Genomic DNA, 21,229 nt, shown 5'->3' on the forward strand with positions numbered 1-21,229 from the left:
ATGTAGCGACTTGTCAAGAGTTATACAAGTATAAAGGATTATTCTTTTGGTTTTAACCAGGCCAGTTATTAAGCCATTGCCTTTCAGGTCCAAAGCATCGTTTTTCCATTCAGCTCAGCAACCTTGCGGCTTGCACTTGCCGAACGGCCTTCGGCTTTGGTGTCCATCCCTGTTCCTCTTCCATCAGGGGGCACCAGAGGGAGAGGCGAGGCTGGGAGAAGAAGGCAAGTTCCTTCCTGCCTGCTTCCTGTTGGCTTGGGGTCTCTTCCTGTTCCTGAGAGCAGCGCTGCAGCAGTGTTTTCCATTCCGAGGCGGCAGTTCCTTCCCAAAGTCAGAATCGAATCCGGTTTGCAGTTACTCTGACGCTTTCAAAATTCTGGACTCCACTTCAGAGTCGCCGGCACAAGTCACACCTCCTTTTTATGTCTTTATGTATGTATACATGCATTTATTTATTGTTCACACTTCTCTTACAGATTAATTTTTTGAAAGGAATGAATTTTGAGGATTTTGAGGAGTAAAAAACACGAAGAGCAGAAAAAAAACAAAACGTATCAGCTGCTTTACCCATTGTTATATAATTACAAGAAATTAGAGAATGCCCCGTTCAAAACAACACAATGAAAGTTCAAAGACGAGGTGCCCTCCTAGGTGATGCTGAAGATTTCAGTCTCTGGTATTTGGAATTTAAGCTGCAGTCCTTGTTTTTTGGATGGATCACTGGGTGTGTGCCTCATTCCTTACGTCTAACTAGATCTGAACAGAAGAATGGTCACTTGGCCCAAGTAGGTACAGATTACGTGTTTGGCTTCTGGTGTCGTGTAGATACCCAAGTTCCTTCCATGATGCTGTGCCAAGTGGGGTTGTACTTCCTGTCAAACTCCTTCTATTTAATATGGGCACAATGTCCTAAATGCTGTATTTCTCCAACACCTGAGTTCCACACTCCACCAACTTCTGTTGCGTATCTTCCAAAATATTTGCACTTTTGATCACCTCCCTGTGGTTACACATGATTACCACAGAACAGGGGTTGCTCTGCTCTTCAGTGCCCTCCTCCAGGCGTCTAAATTTCAATAATCCCAGCCTCTTTTTTTCCCTCAGCAGTAGGGGTACTAGCTGTTTTCTATAGTTGCTACCTCTGTGCTGGAGCCAGCCTGTATTGGCTGGCAGGGTCTATTGTTAAATTTGAAGGAATTTTGCAAGTCAGGTTAAACTGTTGGTAGCTGGAAATCTGCCATGGTGGGAGTATTTACACCATGGAAAGTGGCAAATGATACAAATCAGATTTTCCCAAGCAGAGAGCTGGTTCCCTAGCAGCCTGCCACTAATTAGAGTTCTCCTTTTACTCCTTCCATTACCTTATTAATAACTTTATATGTAGTTAAGAATAATTTATATTCACTTCTCTCTGTTCAATCTAGTGTAGTTTCTGGATCCTGAATAAACTCTGGATACATGACCTTGTAGAATTGCGCCTCTGACTACCCCACTTGTACTCCAGGAAAACTGATTAGTGTGAGTAGCTCTGTTTTGACAAGTATTGTCTGTAAAATGTACCTAATACCTAGAACTTTATAAATATCCAATTAACATAAGTTGTATTACTAACATTTGTAAACATTGATAACATGAATTGATGCTGGTTCAGAGTCTCTAGTAGTCATGTGCAAAGCTATTCTTGCCTATTTTAGGATGTAGTTTGTAATTTTTTTCTGTAAAAGGGAATAAGATATAGCTAATAACCACATTTTTTGCTGTACAAGGAGGATGGCATATTTCTTGAAAAAAACTAATTAAATAAAATCCTATTCTCAGCATGTTAGGGTACTCTTGGTCATAAGGAATCCTGTTATAAATCTTTTGTAAAAGGAAACATTTCCTACTCTGGCACTGGTATTTTGCATAAGTTGGGTCAGATTTCTTTTTTTTTTTCTTTTCTTTTATTTGTTTTTGCTATTTAGGGCTGCACCTGTGGCATATGGAAGTTCCCAGGCTAGGGATTGAATTGGAGCTACGGCTGCCAGCCTACACCACAGCCATAGCAATGCAGGATCTGAGCTGCATCTGTGACCTACACCACACCTCATGGCAATGCCAGATCCCCAAACCACTGAGCAAAGCCAGGGATCGAACCCACATCTGCATGGATACCAGTTGGATTTGTTTCCACTTCACCACAACTGGAACTCCCAGGGTCATGTTTTTAAAAAGCAAGGTATACTCAACAGTTATAATTCCTTAAGATATATGCTTTGGCTCTTGATACACTTTCTGTTAAGGTTTTCAAGCTCCATTTTAACTGCATAATTTTGCTTATTAGACTTGGAGAAACCTCCCCTGGCTCTCCAAAGCTTCGATCTTGCTCAACATGTCTCTGAGAGTCCACAAAGTTATATTCTGAAAAGAGATGCCAACCTGCTAACATAATCATCAAAATAACACGTAAGAAAAAGCAAACTTTTCGCACAAATCCTATATTTAAAGATGTCTTCCTTCCAATAACATTCATTAAACGACCATCTGTTTGCCTTTGATTATCATCTGGACCACTAATAAGCGAGTTTAATCTGAGCAGTGTTATTTGCACGCTACTTCTAAATTTAGTGCCTTTCAAAGAAGTCAGCAAGGCTGGCCTCCAAGAAATATTGTCTTTGATGTAACATCTGGTTTTCAGGGAATTTCTGTGTAGTGCCCAACCAGGGGGGTGGACCAAAGGGAAGAGAGAAATCAAGTGACTTGCCCAGAGTCATGCAATTAGTTGGTGACTTAACCCAGATTACCTACAATTTCTATCTGTGGCTAAAAGTCCTAGCCTACTTTTTTCTATTCTGTATAGATACTTTGCATGTAGACATAACCATCCCCCACCCCCATTCACAAATAGATACATGTGTGGATCTGTAAGACTAATTATAGCTTTATTTATTTGCATTTTTCTTTTTGGTGTTTCCTCGCTATATTTTGAGAAAAGAAGAAAATGTCCTGCACTATCCTCCCTTTCATATAAAAAAAAAATTTGAAGTACCATTGAATTGTTACTGACTGCAAAATCTTCTCTAGAAGTGAACTGATCTTTTTTCTTGCAAGGGAAACAAGTTTAAATAGTATGGACCATTCACTTGATTTGAAGGCAACTGGAAGGTATCAACATTCAACCTTTTTCTTTTCTTTTCTTTCTTTTTTTTTTTTTTTTTCTGTCTTTTTGCCATTTCTTGGGCCGCTCCTGTGGCATATGGAGGTTCCCAGGCTAGGGGTCCAATCAGAGCTACAGCCACTGGCCTATGCCAGAGCCACAGCAACTAGGGATCCGAGCCACGTCTGCAACCTGCACCACAGCTCACAGCAATGCCAGATCCTTAACCCACTGAGCAAAGCCAGGGATCCAACCTGCAACCTCATGGTTCCTAGTCGGATTCGTTAACCACTGAGCCATGACGGGAAGGCCGACATTCAACCTTTTTCCCTTCTCAACTGTCTCATCCATTTTTCCCTCCTTCCTCCTTCCCTGAGCTGGAGATCACTGAGCTGTCAACATCTAAAGAAAGTTCAAGGTTATGATGTTTTATTATAAAAGCAATTCTTTTTGTTACTTTAGTGGGTCAATATGTTTTATAATCAATATGTGATTTTAATATCCTTGTACTATTAATAGCATAATATATTCAACCTAATTAGTGCTTTCAGCCTTAAAAGTATTTTCACATTTATGGTTTGTTTTTCTCTTCTAAGGTTTTTATTATAATATAATTCGCATTTATATATGCTTGGAATTATTTTTCCATCACCTAAAGGACCACTCCAATTTTTTGTATAGCTAAGCATAACTCAATATCTTATAAATTAAAAAAATTAAAATTTTAATCTGACAAATTGGGGTTTTAGTCTTAGCTCTACTGGCAATGTGACCTTGGGCAAATTACTAGCTCTTTTTAATCTTCAGTGTCCTCATCTGAAATATGTATCTCATAACACTGAGAGAATGAAATGAGATTATATGTAAAGCTCTTAGCACAATGTTCTGACACACATTAAAAGGTCAGGAAATAGTCCTTAATTTTCTTTCTTTCTTTCTTTTTTTTTTTTTTTTTTTTTACAAAGTACATTAGTGTCCTGTGCTTATTCTTGCTGGACTCTTAGAGATTTTGTGAAAATCACAGTCACTTAGTGGAGTGAGAGGGATTTTGGGAATCTGAGAAACCTCGACTAGAAGATGAAATGAAATGGTATGCTCAGGATCCAGAGAGCCTGGGTTTAAACTCCTTACTAACTAAGTGAACATAGGTAGGGCAGGTTACCTAACCGCTCTATGCCAAGCTTCCTTATCTCTGCAATGGAGGCATTAATATACCTAACTCATAGGGTTGTGAAAGGTTGTTATGAGAATTAAGTAAGTTAGAATATCTTGAGTGTGTAGGATGTGCTTGGCATATATTCAGTATGGTATACATGGTAACTGCAGCTGTTAATTCTGGGAATACTGTTACTCTGTTCTTGCCTTGAAACACCCAGGCCTACCTTATTTCCTGTTCTTCTCTGATTCTGGTTCTCTTCTCTTCCCTATGATTCTGGGAGAACCATCCAGTATCCCTTTTAAAAACTTCTTTACTACCTAAGGTACCTGAGATCAGACTGTTGCTTGGAACTATATGATCTTAAGCAATAAGAATGGGTCTGAGAAAACCTGACGTGCCATCCCCTCTTTTTATATGTCTTTCAATATAGATTAGAAAACTAAGCGAAGTCCCTTGAGTACGATCACTGAGCATGTAAATGACTGTATTTGGATAAGTGTCTGACTCTCCCAACAACTACTCGTGGACTTTCTCTACTGGGCCAAGATTATCCTTAATGTGTCCTTAATCTTCTCTTTGCAACAACCATGCCCCAGCTCCTTATTTATTACTAAAACTTGTCTAATTTTTTTTACATATTATTTTTGCATTCACTCATCACCTGGTCACTTAATTGTTTTTTACTCTCTACTTGACAGACCAAGGCCTTTATAATTTGGGTTTCACTTCTATTTAGGTGCTCAGTTAGGACTCAGAAGACACTTTGTCCTTGTCCCAAAACTCCTCTCCACTAGTCACACACCTGTCTTTTTATTTTGAAAAATCTTCTTAGTTGATTCATTCGTTGGTTGCTTCATTCAGTCATTTAATAAGTAAACACTTACTGAGCACCTACAATGTGCTAGAAATTGTTCTAGATGCTGGGGATATGGCAACGAACAAGGTATTGTCCTTTACTGCAGGGAGCTTATATTCACAGTGGATTTATAGATGTATAAATATAATAGTATGTTACACAGTGGAAAAAGCTATCAAGCTTTTTTTACTCATACAGGGTATTGACAAAGCAACATGCGAACCCAGACTTGAATGAAGTGAGGATGGGAACCCTGTGAATATCTGTGGAAGGAACATTCACTGAGATGAGCATATGCTTGGGATGTTTGAGGAAAAACCCAGAGTCCAGTATGTCTTGAGGACAGTAAACAAGAAGAGGAGTAATCTGAGGGGTAGCTGGGGCAGGTCATGTAGGGCTTTGAATTTACTGTAAGAATTCTGGATATTTTTCTAAGTGTGGTGGGAACAGGGATGTCTTAGAGCTCATTTGTACTATGTATGAGATCAGACTGTCAGCATCTCTTCCCAACCTGTGTGGGGTGATTCCACACAGGTCCTTAAACACTGACCAGTGTTAACAGTGGGTGGGAAGGTCTTGGCGGTTGAAAGGACGAGGGTGGAGGAATTCCATTTATCTTTTAGGAGGATCACTCTGGCTGCTCTGTGGAAAACAGTTTGTAGGATACCAAGAGTGGCAGCAAGGAGACCAGCTAGGTGTCTTGCTATAGTCCTGGGAGTGTTGATGCTGCCTTAGAGATGAGAGTAGGTTAGGTAAGTAATAGCAGAATGTTCTGGAGATAGACGGTATACACCAAAGAATCAAGTGAAGGGTGTAAGTGAAAGAGAAGAGTCAAGAAGGACTCCAGCCTTGGGTTCTGAGCAACTAGTTTAATGGAGGTGGTGATTCCTGAGATGGGGAACTGCGGAAATGGCAGATTGGAGTAGGAACTTACATTCTAAACTTGTGGCTTGAATCTCTGTTTCCAGAGTAGAAGAGCCCAAGGAACAAAGAAGAATAACTGCTGGGAAAAGTAAACATTGTAAAAGAGGAGATTGAAAATAGGAAGTTGTCAGTGATCCAGCTTATTGTTGGGAATGAAGAATTGTAATTGAGACCCTTGAGGGCAAGTATTATTAGCCTGTTAGACAAAGGGTTGGTCACTTGGTTCTTAAGTATAAAGAGGTTGCCACCTAGCATTAAAAATATACCTCTTGCATAAATACCTTAAGCAAACATATATACAGAAAAACATTTATTACCTTTCTAAGCTGCAGCCAGATTCTCTCAGTGCCTGAAGAAATTGCTGGTTATAAGGTTTCTACCAAACAAGTTACCCTCTTTTAGGCTACACTATTCCCGTGGTGAAAGTATGGAATAGTGGTTAAGAGAACAGGTGCTGGAGCTCAAATGGCTGGGTTCAAATCATAGCTCAGACCATTTCCAGTTGTATGACTTTGGGTGAATTGATGGCACAGTCTCTCTCTGCAAATTTTGGGACTCTCAGTAGAGGGGAAATACACATGGATGACTATGTGTTAATTTTTTTTTTTTTTTGGCCATACTGATGGCACATGGAAATTCCCAGGCCAGGGATCAGACCTGTGCCTTAGCAGTGACCCAAGCTACCGCACTGAAAATGTTGAATCCTTAACCACTACACCACAAGAGAATTCTGTAATTCTTTTGTGCTTTTTTCGGGCCGAACCCCAGGGCATATGGACTTTCCCAGGCTAGGGGTCGAATTGGAGCTACAGCTGCAGGCTGACACCATAGCCACAGCAACTCGGAATCTGAGCCTCCTCTGTGACCTTCACCACAGCTCACGGCAATGATGGATCCTCGACCCACTGAGCAAGGCCAGGGATCAAACACGCATCCTCATGGATACTGGCTGGATTTGTTTCTGCTGCGCCACAACGGGAACTCCAACATTCAGTAATTCTTAAAACCTCTTTTGAAAAGTGACAAATGTGACTTTTGCTTACATTTTACTGGTCAAAGGCAGTTGTATGGTCAAACCTGACCTCGACAGGCTAGGGGTATTTAGTCTTTCCACAGAGAAGTCAACAGAAGTCACAAGACCAAGCCTGATTTCATTCTCCTTCAGAGTAACAGCAAATACTTTAAGCAGTAATACAGACTACTTGAGAGTACTATAGGTACAGTGTAATATAATCCATGGACTTCATCTTTAGCATCTAATGCCTATGATCTTAAAGCTGTGGCTCCCTGTATATTATTACTGACAGCTTCAAGATGCTTTTCAAAAATGAAAAATTCTTATTAACACCCAGAAGGAACAGATCAGAGAATCATAGACCTGGCAGCTAATGAGGCGAGAATGGCTTTCCAATCTTAGGAGTTTTGATTGTGTTATAACGGTAAATTTCTTTGGGGGCCCTGTGTTTCTGTGGGTTTAATGTCTGGATGTCAGAATTGCCAGCTCCTAGTTGGATGTCTTTGCTGGCAGCCCTGCAGGCATGGTGCAGCAACTCAACCGCTTATCCCATTCCCTGGGTCTCATTGTTTTTTCTGTGAAACAAGGTAGACCGGTTGTCCTCCTCTTGACTCACAGTCATGTTGTGAGGATTAATGAGTTAAAGTTTGTAAAATGTCTCAGCTCCTGAAGGGAGATAAACAGAAGGCATAATTATTGGTATTTCCCCATCTTTAGACTTGAAAGGCCTTTCTCGTCACCTTTGAGATTTTGACGTAATCCAGCTACTGCGGTGAATTTCATTTGTTTTACCTCCCTTCTGTTTGACATTTTCCTACCCTCATCCCATCACAGTGACTTTTCAGAAGGAATGTCAGCCTTAACCTTTTATGTTTCCTTCTGTGGAGATTTTTGACTTGCCTTATTGTTATATTGTATATTTTATTCCATCATTTACAGGACTGTGCTCTCAGGCCTATGCTTTAGCTAAGTAACACAGAGGCATAAAGGGAAAACGGCAGTCACCTGTTTATTCTGTACAGTGCCTGGTAAGTTCATAAGGTGGCTCAATGATTAACCAGCATGACTTTCAAACATAGGCTTCCAGGGAGGGAGCTCTTGATCTGAAAGTCTCATTACTAATTTAAAAGGGAGTTCAAAGCAAATGTTTATTATTAATATATTCAACATATTAACATATAGGTACTCTCCATCCCTGGGTTTGTGCAGATATCAGACAGAGAGAGAGAGAAGGGAGTTGAGAGAGGAATATTCTTTTTTTTTTTTTTGTCTTTTGTCTTTTTGTTGTTGTTGTTGCTATTTCTTGGGCCGCTCCCGCGGCATATGGAGGTTCCCAGGCCAGGGGTTGAATCGGAGCTGTAGCCACCGGCCTACGCCAGAGCCACAGCAACGTGGGATCCGAGCCGCGTCTGCAACCTACACCACAGCTCACGGCAACGCCGGATCGTTAACCCACTGAGCAAGGGCAGGGACCGAACCCGCAACCTCACGGTTCCTAGTCGGATTCGTTAACTAATGCGCCACGACGGGAACTCCTGAGAGAGGAATATTCTGTGTAGAGGTTGTCATTATAGGAGTGCCGTTTAAGTTCACAGTATTGTGTCCACTGTGATTTTGCCTGTGGGATACAGAGATAAACTGTAATGCTTCTCCAGCCAGGCAAATTGGGTTTCTCCCAAGAACATGCAGGTAGACGGCTTCCATTCTTACATTTCTTGTTTATTGCTACTGTAAGAGTAGACTTCTCTGCAGATTCATGTTTTACCTTTAAACTTGTTTCTGCCAAACTGACTTGCATTAGATTAATGCCAGTCATGAGTGATCTGGCTTTCCTTTAGCATCAGTGGAGGCAGGATGGCATGGCGGAGAATACCGTTACAGAGCCAGTTGATGTACAACCCTGTACATAGCAAAGCTCAAGAGTTATATGTAAAGTATATTCAGAAAATTAAGGGTTCAGGTTTTGACTTGTTCCTATGTCCAGTCAACAGGCATTTATACAGTACTTTTTGGAAGTATGTTATGTTGGGGCCTGGGTACATCCTTCTTTTTTTACCAGAGTTCTCCTTTGGACAAAACATTTGAGCTTTCAAGCGTCACTTTTCTGTCTATAAAATGTGAGTAATACACCATACCTCGTTAAGTATACTATATTCTGTTTAGTTTTCTTTTGGTTGCAAGTTCCAGAGGCCCCTTATTCCTGTGTTTTAAGCCAGCCATTCATTAACTTAGTGTTAATAGGATGAGGCCCCAAAATTAAATCCTTGGTATATTTTGCTTCTTACCCACTTTGCTCCTGCATTTACTATATTCCTTATCTTTCATTATCATCTAATGTTGTTGGTTGTAAGTAAAATCCTAGGCCTACAAGGTTTAAGGTTTGGCCTCTCAGGTTGACATTTCAATTTTTCTCTTCATCACTTCTGATAAACTTGGTATATTACAAAGGTTGGTCAAACCTTGTCTGCTCCTGCTGTCTAATCTTGCTTTGACCCACTGGAGTGGTGACTTGATTGGGCCTGCTCTGGCCTGCTTTAAGGGGAAGTTTCACAGGCACGGTCTCAGTCTCATTGAGAGGGGACCAGCAAGTGTTACTGTGGTCATCAGAGCGCCATTTGGATGGTGCTCAGGCAGAACCCCTGGTGTAGTGAAAGAACTGGAGTTCTATGCAGAACATGTGACAAAACTAGTCATACGGTTCCTCCCCACAATGTTAAGACAGTGCTATCGCGTGGTGGGCTTGTGAGAGTCCAGGGCATATTTTAGTATCCTGGATGTTAAAACCACAGGACCAATACACTGTCTCTATGCTGGTGAATGGGTCTTAGAGGGGATGGATCAGAAACTAAGTAGATAATAAACCACGGGTTGGAGTGTTCAGGTTCCCTACAGAGAGGAACGAGGAAAGGAAAGCAGTAACATTTTGTAGACGCTGAAGAACTATACAAATGTGGGTGTCATCATTATCAATGCTCTGTGGTACACAGCAGGTACTCAGTGGTATTTGTTGAATAATATCCATTAATTTTATTGCTTAGTGTTTTTTAAATTGCAATCTGGCAATGTTGTGTAGTGCCAGTTGTGTGGTAGCTAGTACCACTAAAGAGCTAGTTCATGTAAAGCCCTAGGTACAGGGAGGCTCAAGAAGTTCCATGTAATTTTTTTAAAAACTGAAGTTGAAGTATAAGTTACCTTTAAAATTTGAATCAGTAAATTGGGGCTCGAGTTTTGGCTCATTTTTATATCCAGTCAACAAGCATAACGTGCTCATTAAGTGTGGTGCCACCCACCATTCCACTTAGTACTATCTCACTTAGTACTCCAGTGAGTCCTTGATTCACAGCAGTTTATTTAGTATGTGGTAATCGAGTATAGGAGTCATCTTTATATGCTGTGTGCAAATAATAGGCCAGCCATGGTTTAGGCTTTCCTGGGAGAAAGTAATTTAATATATGTTCATTTCTACCTCGCAACCTTTTTTTTGAGAGTTAGGTATTGAATGTGTAGTTATAACTCTGTTTCCTCAGGCTGACTAACTGCTTTTGTTCCTTGGCTGGCAAACTTTTTCAAAAGCTGAACAATATTAATGACAATGAGTGTTATTAATCATTACTCCAGCTTTGATTAAGCAAGTATTCTAAGTTGCTCAATGCATTATTCTATTTATGCTTCTAAAATCCGCTGTGATTGATCTTGGGCAAGTTAACTACCTTCTCTGAATCACAATTTCTTTCTCTATGCTGTGCCAGTGGTCTTGGTTACCTTTCGGGTTTAATATGAGGACTAAATGCAGTCCTTGCAGTTCTTGGAGAAGTATTTACTGAGTGCCTCCTATGCGTCAGGCACTAAGCCACTCCCACAGATACATTCATGAAGCAAAATAAACATTGTCCCTGCCCTCATGGAAATTACAGTCTAGGAGGGAAACAGACCTTAAATAATACAGATCATTATTGAATTTCAGTTGTGATCAGTGCTACAAAGTACCGGAGTTCTATGAGATGGTATTTCAGGGAAACCGACCAAGAAGTTGGAGTCAGGGAAGGACGTTTCTCTTGGGATGATGTATAAAATCTGAGGATAAGTAAGAGGGAGAGGTGGAGAGACTCACAGGAGACAATTTCAGGAAGGGGAAATAATCTGTGGGGAGAGGAGTTTGGTGAGGCTAAGTCTGTGGTTGGATTTCAGTGGGCAAGAGTGAAGGGGATGCCTGGAAGCTGGGGGGATTGTTAGGGATCCAATGATGCCGGGCTGTGTAGGCTGTGCTGAAGAATTCTGAATCCATAGTAAGGGTTATAGAAACCATTGAAACATCTTAAGTAGATTTGAATTACATCTACTTTTTATTTGACTCTGATAACACTGTGGTCGGAAGTATAGAAGGGATCCAGAGCGGATGGAGGGAAACCATTAGGCGGCTACAGTTGTTGTCTCAGTAAGCGATGCTGGTGCTTTGGGGCCAGAGAGGTATCCATGGAGATGGGGAGAAGGGATGCCCTGGGTATGGTAGGATGGGGAAAGGGGCTGAGGATAGAGAACTTGGCACTGGCTTGTTCCTTTCCAATGAAGTGCAGTAATGTAGTATATTCCAGTTTATGTTTTGGTAAGAAGTTTATATTATCAGGCTGTAGTGAAGCAAACTTTAAAAAAAATGGACAAATTTCTTTTTTCTTTTCTTTTCTTTTTTTTTGGTCTTTTGTCTTTTTAGGACCGTACCTGAGGCATGGAGGTTCCTAGGCTAGGGATTGAATCAGAGCTGTAGCTGCTAGCCTACACCACAGCCACAGCAACACGGGATCTGAGCCGCATCTGTGACTTACACCACAGCTCATGGCAATGCCAGATCCTTAACCCACTGAGCGAGGCCAGGGATTGAACCCACATCCTCATGGATGATATTGGGTTTGTTAACCACTGAGCCATGGCAGGAACTCCTGACAAATTTCTTAAAAATGTTCTGTAAGTAAACCACATTATCAAAGAGAATTTTAATAATTTACCTGCAAAGAACAACAACAACAAAAAATCCCTCCCTCCACTCTAGTACAAGTTGTCACTTTGCAATAACAAAAGGATGATTTAATCTGACCAGAAGTTGGCCAAAACTCTTGAAACAGTTACAATGTATTGAAATATGAATCTCATCCATTGTTGTTACTAAACTTTGTCCTGTTTGTTTTCTGTTGTGTATATTGCACCTTTGCAAGCTATATTTTCCTGCTATAAAAATAGCTATAAATGCTTTAAAGCCAAATATTGAAAGGAACTGAATTTAGAAGCAACCTTTAGATTGCTGTGTGGAAAGTGTGAGGCTAGGGTTTTAGAAAAACCAAGCATAATCAATGTATTGCTTGCATCAAAATTAATATTAATTATTTTGCCTAGAGAAAATAATGTAGTTAAAAATACTTCGCATTTGTTCATGCTGCCCCTGCAATACTACTTTTACCATCTTAATCAATCCAGGGAAACGGTTATAATGAAGATAAAGTCTGTTTTTAATATTCTTCTCCCCAGTTCCCATCAGGGCCCGTTTTCACTAATCTAACCTCCTTTCCTTATGCTCCTCCTAATCCATCCTTGAGGTTGATTCTGCTTATTTCACTGAAGAGCTATGATAGCTGCAGGTGACACCAGCAATTCTCAGGCACCCCTAAAGCAAGCATTCTTCTGCCCTACCTGGGTGAGTATAGATTGACAGTACATATGAAAATCTTTAAAACTCTGCATAGCCATTGACCTCAAAATTTCTTTGTTAGGGTTTTATCATGAAGGCATTTTCATAGCAGCCCACAAAGGTTAGCTTTAAAGATGCCACACTGCTGATCATATAGAAAAAATCAGAAACCCTTTAAATGCTTAATATATAGGGTTCAATTATGGTACTTGAACACAGTGGATATTACCCAGACATTGGGAATGTTGTTGCAGAAGAACATTTTGTGACCAAGCAGTTTTTGAGATATAACATTTAGTGAAAAGAGTAGGATATAAAATTATACATTTGATTTTATTATTAGAAAAAAATAATATAAATAGAAAAAAAATTGGAAGGACATGCATGAAAACATGAAGAATCATTACCTTTGGGTTGGGGTAGTACAGATGATTTTTAATTTATTTTTGTGCTTACAGAAGCCCTACATTTTCTAGAAGGAACATAATGTGTTATGAAAAGTCTCAATAAGTCACTGAAAAAAAAGTCCCATTTTTCTTTATTTCCATCTCTTCTAAGGAAATAAAAGTCAACATTAGGAAGATCATTGAGACAATTATGCACTGCAAATGCCAGGGTCACTGATGTTCAAGATCCTTCAGCCATAACCAAGAACTTTTCAGGGCGGAGGGAAGAGCAATAAGCACGAAAGTATCAGCACAGTTACTGAGCATCTCTGTGCCGAGCATCCATCTAGGGACACAGAAACAAACAGTATGATGTCCTTAGCCTTGGGAATTTTACCCTCTAGTAGGCTAAGACAGCCGATAAATAAACAAACAAATATATGATATGTCCAGTGTAACAGAGTCTATGGAAAACATTTAGCAGGTTAAGAAGATTGAGAGTGATTGGCTTGTGTGTGTGTGTGTGTGTGTGTGTGTGTGTGTGTGTGTGTATTTGTGGGCTACAATAGACAGGGAGATAAAAAAGGCAGGTCTGGTAAGGTTATATCTGAGCTGAGAACTTGAAGAAATGGGAGATGGACCTATGTGGTTATCTGGTTATGCAGACTGAGGAAACAGTGGAAAGGTCCTGAGGCAGAAACGTGCATGTCTGGTTTAAGGAGGTAGAGGGAAGTCAGTAGTACTGGACTGTGGTCAAAGGTGAAAATAGTGAGGGCACTGGTTCAGAGGGGCATGCAGGGGTCAGATCAGAGTCTTCTGGGTCACAGGAAGGACTTTGGATTTTTCTTTCTGATATGAGCACCACTGGGGCCCTTGGAGCCGGGAAATTACATGATGTGGTTTAGGTTGTTCAAGGATCACACTGACTGTTGTGGGGATAATGGACTGTGGACTGGCAAGGGGGATACAGAGAGGCCAGACAGAACATTAGTATAATTGTTCAATCAAAAGATGATAGTGGATTACCGTGTGATCCAGCAGTTCCACTTCTAGTTCAAGTGAATCAAAAGCAGGACTCAAACAGATCCTTATACATCAAGGTTCATAGGGGCATTTTTCACAATAGTTGAAACATTGAAATAACATAAGTGTCTAACAACATATACCAAAATATGGTGTAGACATACAGTGGAATATTATTCTTCTTTAAAAAGGAAAATGAAAATTTAAAACATGATATAACATGGATGAACCTTTAAAAACTGCTAAACAGAACGAGTCAAACATAAAAGGACAAATATAGTGTGATTTCACCTATATGAAGTACCTAGGGGAATCAGGTTCATAGAAAGAAAATGGAAAAGAGGTTATCAAGGGCTGGTGGGGGAGATGGGAGATGGGGAATTATTGTTTAATGGGTACAGTGCTTCTGCTTGGGATGATGAAAAAGTTCTAGAAATGGATAGTGGTGATCACTGCACAACACCGTGAATGTACTTAATTACACAAAATTGTGTGCTTAGAAATAGTTAACATGGCACATTTTATGTCTGTTTTATCAACTTAAAAAGTGATAGCAGTTTGAACTAAGAAGCAGAGGAGGAGGTGGTAGGAGATGTTGGATTTTGGATATGTTTCGAATTTTAGCTAATAGGATTTCCATATGGTTTGGATTTTTATGTGTGAGAGCAAGAAAAGAGTCAGTGATCATGCCAAGTTTGTGGCCTGGGAAGCTGGGAGCATGGAGTTGCCATTTTCTGAGATAGGGGAGACTGGAAGGGAATCAAGGGGAATGTTTCAGCATTTTTTTTTTTTTTAGGGCTACACCTGCGGCACATGGAAGTCCCCCAGGCTAGGGGTTGAATCAGAGCTGCAGCTGCCAGCCTATGCCACAGCCACTGCAATGCCAGATCTGAGTCGTGTCTGTGACCTGCACCACAGATCATGGCAACATCGGATCCTTAACCCACTGAGCGGGTCCGGGGATTGAACCCATATCCTTATGGATACTAGTCAGATTCGTTACCATCGAGCCACAGTGGGAACCCACAGATGTGCTAGTGCTGAGTTGCTTGTAAGACATCTAAATGAAGATGATGAGCTACCCCTGTGCTAGTCACTGGCCCTTCAAGCCAGGCCTTCCCTTTGGAAATCCATTGGGACCTTGCCACCAGGAGTACAGCACAGGATCTGTTATTTAAAGTATATCAATTACCTAACATGAATTATGCCATTTGCAACAATGCGGATGGACTTGGAGGGCGTTACACTAAGTGAAATTAGTCAGATAGACAAATACTGTATGATATCATTTATATGGGGAACCAAAAAAAAAATCCAATAAACTAGTAAATATACCAAAAAAGAAGCAGACACACAGGTACAGAGAACAAACTAGTCGTTACCAGTGGGGAGAGCGACGAGAGGAGGAGCAATGTAGGAATGAAGGAATGGGAGACACAAACTATTGGGATAGGATAGGCTCAAGGATATATTGTACAACATATGTAGCCAATATTCTGTAATACTTGCAAATCCAATGTTACCTTCAAAAACTATATAAAATTAAAACAAATGTTAAGTAAAATATATCAATTATCTAAATTATCTGTCAGATTTTATTTGAATGTATCCTGTGAAACAAATAAATAGATCAATGGGTAAATAAATAAGGGCTTGAATAAAATAAAGCAAGCCAGCTTTCCAGGACAATTGAGAAAGAGAAGCGGTGTTCTGGTAATTATCCTTAATGCAGAATTTGTGGCTGTGTAATCTAGGGCTAATTGCACTTTTGAAATCAGTACATTTTGTTCATTATCTTTTATCATGAGGTGGCCCTAATTTGCTTGGTGCTTCAGATAAAGTTTAATGGAAGAATCTCAGAGTCACCTTGATCTTCCTTACCTGACAAATTAGAGTCATATAGAACTCAAATCTAACCCGAGCTCAAAGTTGTTAAATACTTTAATTTTCATCTGTGTTTTGTGTTGGAAAATAATTTTAATATTAAAGGACAGCTGTAGACTGCTAATGACTTGAATACAGTTTGACTGTTTTCATGAAGTGCTCTGTGGGATGTCAGAATATTTAATTCAGGATGTTAAAAACATCCCAAAATGTCACAATAATTATATCACAGCAGGCAATTAAAACACTGGAAAATGCCAACTGACTAAGAGTGTTCCTTGTTATTTAGGAAACTATTAAGAACCTGACATATAAAGTAAAAAAAGCTGGTTAAACCTTCTATTTCAATAGACAATTTAAGCATCATATATGAAATTGACACCTGATACAGTCAGGGTCATGTTAAAAATGCAGCCCAAGGAAGAATTAAGGAAGAGAGCTCTACTTGATCTCTAACTTTGTAATAGCTGTATTCACACATTATAAAAAACATTGTTTGGTTTTACATATCATACCATATGTGCTGCAATACCCTCCATACAATAGTTGTGTTAATTAAATCATATGTTGGCAGCCTTAATTGATCTGATTTTGCCATCCTAAATTATGGGCAATAGAATTATCTCCTCGTTGTTCAAATTGTACTTTTGTAAATCCTAATGGATTAACAATGTAATGCTGACGAGCAGGGGCAGTGTTTGCTTAATCCCCAGGGATTAGAGTGTCATTCTCGGTGGGGATGTTAAGAACCGGCTACCGTGAGCTGGAAGGGAATACACTCAGGCAGGGTGAGATACAGAATACAGAGCGTATTAAAGTCCTGAGAGTTTAAGTGCATTTACAGGCAGGAGATTATCTTGGGTATAAGTGGGACGTTTGCCCATGGAGTTGTAACATTTGGAAGGACGGTGTATGTGGACAAAAACCCTGTAGTTAACCTGAAGCAGCATTTTGGTGAGCTATGTCAAAATTTGAAATGGGTCTCCTGAAGGGTTAATTGTTATTTTAAAACATATATATATATACACACACACATATATATTCTTTTTTTAAAAAATTAGAGTATAATTGATTTACAGTGCTGTGTCAACATCTGCTCTACAGCACAGGGACCCAGTCGTACGCATATATGCATATTTTTCTCATGCTATTTTCCATCATGTTCTATCACAATGGATTGAATATAATTCCCTGTGCTGTACAGCAGGACCTCATTGCTTATCAATCCTAAATGTAATAGTAGGGTTAATAGTTATCTTTAACCAACACACTTATTAAGGACTTGCTAAGATATGCTATCGGCACCACTGCATTCGTAGAGAGCCAGAATTATTACAACCAGAATTTAGTTTTGATTTTGGAAAATGTGGAAAACAATAACCTTGCCTTCAAGGAATGTATATAATTAAATGAGGTCGTGTCAGAAAGCACCTACTATGATGTCCAGCAGAGAAGAATTGCTTCAGAACTTTTAGTTCCTTCTTTCCTTTGTGAAAACAGATGTCAGCACAAAGAACCATGGTGTAGAGGTGGCATTTGGGCAAAACCTGACAGCATAAACAGACTGGATGGAAGAGGAAGACAATGTCTTGGAATAATGTGCAAAATCGGGGGCAGGTTTCAGTGTTTATACAATTTGGGAGTCCCTCTTTGGGGACAATAATACAAGATTATCAATATAAAACTTAGGCACAGAAGTGAATATTTAAGAATGAGGAAATAAAACACAAAAGTATACATTTAAAAAAATCTGATGAATGCTACAAATTTTCTAAAATTGAGAAAAATAATATTTTATTTTTCTTAATTATTTAACCCTCCACACCACTGGAGTACCTTCTTTGCTTCCTTTTTTAGGTGCATATGTTTTGATCATGTTTTCATCTGACAGTGATTTTGTAAAATCTTCTACAAAGATTGTAGGTGGATAATTCATCTTTTCTTTAACACAGCAATCAAAATTTGATTTTTTTAGAAAATTTTCTTTTTTGAAAAGCTTTGTAACTCATTATTAATATGCCATGTAACTATTTAAGACTATTGTCTAACTGGGGGAAACCTCTATTGAATGTCTTCCAAATATGAGTTATAAGATTTCAGAACATTTCAGATTCTCTTGTTCAGTGACTATTCCTCAGCACCAGTAGAGATGGTGACACACATTAAGCAATTAGTTGTTGATGTCCCTCTTCTTCTTCTTTTTTTTTTGGCTTTTTTTTGCCATTTCTTGGGCCGCTCCTGTGGCTTATGGACGTTCCCAGGCTAGGGGTCGAATTGGAGCCATAGCTGCTGGCCTACGCCAGAGCCACAGCAGCGCGGGATCCGAGCCGCGTCTGCAACCTACACCGCAGCTCACGGCAACGCCGGATCCTTAACCCACTGATCAAGGCCAGGGATCGAACCCGCAACCTCATGGTTCCTAGTCAGATTCGTTAACCACTGCGCCACGACGGGAACTCCCCTGATGTCCCTCTTCTGCAGTGGAGTATTAAGAGCACGAACTTTAAGGCTTTTCCCAATGTGTTCCTATGACTTACTCCTCTGTATTAATTGGATTATCAAAATTAATAATAGGTGCCTATGTATTATTTCTATTCAAAAGTTATTTCCTCCTGTTATTTAAGCATTTCATTTGGTAAGATCTGAGAGCCGATTGTTACAATTTGCTTTTCAACGTTAGAATAATTTTTGTTGATTTCATTCCTAATCTCTATTGCTTCTATTGCATATTTCATTATTTTAATCTGTAACTTTTCTGTCATTTAAAAAAATCATTTAAAAGTGATAAAAGGAGATACCCATCATGTGCATTCGAGTTAGGAATCTTTAATTTTGAACTTGCTTTATGGATATATCTCTCCAAATGACAGTAAAATCTATGGATTTGCACTTGATCAAATATGCCATACTCATCACAAAAGGAAAAAGCCTTTCTTACACTGAGATGGCTTGCAATAAGTTCGTAATATCTGGAAATGATGGTGAACAGTAAACCCAAAGTAAATATATAGGGAACTCTACTTCCCATGGCTCTGGATTCCCCCAAATGCCATAGTCAACTGAAACCACTGGAAGTTTGGTGGAGAGGAGGTCAGAGTGGAATAGATAGTTGTTGTCACCAATTTCAGTACAAAGTATCTTTCCTTTCCAAAAATTTCAAAAACTGTGACTATATGAACCCCTAGCTAGGGCCCTTCCCAGGGCCTTGAAGGGTTTTGCTGGAAGCTTAAGCTTCATTAGCTTTAAGGTAATTCTGCCTTTGTCCAAATAGCTTTTTTTTTTTTTTTTTTGGTCTTTTTAGGGCAGCATTCATAGCGTAAGGAAGTTCCCGGGCTAGGAGCTGTGAAGCTGTGAAGCCTATGCCACAGCCACAGCCACAGCATCACCAGATCCAAACCACTTCAATGACCTCACCGCAGCTCATGGCAACATCGGATCCTTAACCCACTGACTGGGGCCAGGTATTGAACCCGTGTCCTCATGGATACTAGTTGGATTTGTTATAGCTGAGCCACAATGGGAACTTCTGTCCAAACGTCTTAGTATAACTATTTTTTTTTTTTGTCTCTTCTAGGGCCATACCCGTGGCATATGGAAGTTCCCAGGCTAGGGGTCTAATCTGAGCTCTAGCCGCCGGCCTACGCCACAGCCACAGCAACGCTGGATCCTAGCCACATCTGCAACCTACACCACAGCTCATGGCAATGCCGGATCCTTAACCCACTGAGCGAGGCCAGGGACCGAATCGGCAACCTCATGGTTCCTAGTCGGATTCGTTAACCACTGAGCCACGATGGGAACGCCAGTATAACTGTTTGTGATTTAGCTTCTGTGAACTTTGCACCTCAGTCTCTCACCACTTTCTCCCCTTGTTTTCTCTGCCTATTCAGTTTCCTTCAGTTCCTTAACTCTGCCACACTTTCCCTTACTCCAGGATATTCACTAGTTCTATTCTTTGGCTGCAAATTCATTCTCCACATGTCCTACAAAGTGTTGCTCAGCCAAATAGAATTATTTGTAAATAAGTGACTGTATGTCATTTCTGCCAAAGTATGTAATAGGACCTTAACTACAGACCTGGATTTGGACCACTGTATTCTGCTCTCTCTTTTTTTTTTTGTCTTTTTTTTTTCTTTGTCTTTGGTTGTTGTTATTGTTGTTGTTGTTGTTGTTGCTATTTCTTGGGCCGCTCCCGCGGCATATGGAGGTTCCCAGGCTAGGGGTCGAATCGGAGCTGTAGCCACCGGCCTACGCCAGAGCCACAGCAACGTGGGATCCGAGCCGCGTCTGCAACCTACACCACAGCTCACGGCAACGCCGGATCGTTAACCCACTGAGCAAGGGCAGGGACCGAACCCGCAACCTCATGGTTCCTAGTCGGATTCGTTAACCACTGCGCCACGACAGGAACTCCTCTGCTCTCTTTTTTAAAAAATTTTTTTAGAATTAAAATTTTTTTTTTCTGCTGTATCTCTTTAACAATAACTTTTATTTTTACATATTTAATATTTTTTAATTAGAGTATAGTTGATTTACAGGTTGTGTCAACTCTTGCTGTCCAGCTCAGTGACCCCAGTCACACATGTATATACTACATTCTTTTTCTCATACTATCATCTGTCACGGTCTATCCCGGGAGACTGGGTATAGTCCCCTGTGTTGTACAGTGGGACCTCATTGCCTATTGATTCTAAAATGTAATAGTTTGCATCTACCAACCCTAAACTCCTTGTCCATTCTACTTTGTACCTCCTTCCCCTTGGCAACCACAAGTCTGCTCTCCATGTCTGTGAGTTTGTTTCTGTTCTATAGATAGGTTCACTTGTGCCATTTTTATATTCTGCATATAAGTTATCTCATATGGTATTTGTCTTTCTTCTTCTGACTTGCTTCACTTAGTATGAGATCTCTAATTGCATCCATGCTGCTGCAAATGGCATTGTTTTTTTATGGCTGAGTAGTATTCCATTGTGTATGCACCACATCTTAATCCATTCACATGTCACTGAACATTTAGGTTATTTCTATGTCTTGACTATTGTGAATAGTGGTGCGTTGAACATGGGGGTGCATGTATCTTTTTGAATTATAGTTTTGTCTGGCTATATGCCCAGGAGTGGGATTGCTGAATCATATGTAGTTCTGTATTTAGTTAACAATATATTTAAA

General features: G+C 40.0%; 1 pseudogene; it reads right to left on the bottom strand.

Annotated features, from left to right (window-relative positions):
* Positions 1-746: 746 nt before the first annotated feature.
* Positions 747-1,014, bottom strand: LOC125137371 (dynein light chain 1, cytoplasmic-like; annotated as a pseudogene).
* Positions 1,015-21,229: the final 20,215 nt, after the last annotated feature.

This window comes from Phacochoerus africanus, chromosome 10, assembly GCF_016906955.1.
Source record: "Phacochoerus africanus isolate WHEZ1 chromosome 10, ROS_Pafr_v1, whole genome shotgun sequence".
In the NCBI taxonomy this organism is placed as follows: domain Eukaryota; kingdom Metazoa; phylum Chordata; class Mammalia; order Artiodactyla; family Suidae; genus Phacochoerus; species Phacochoerus africanus.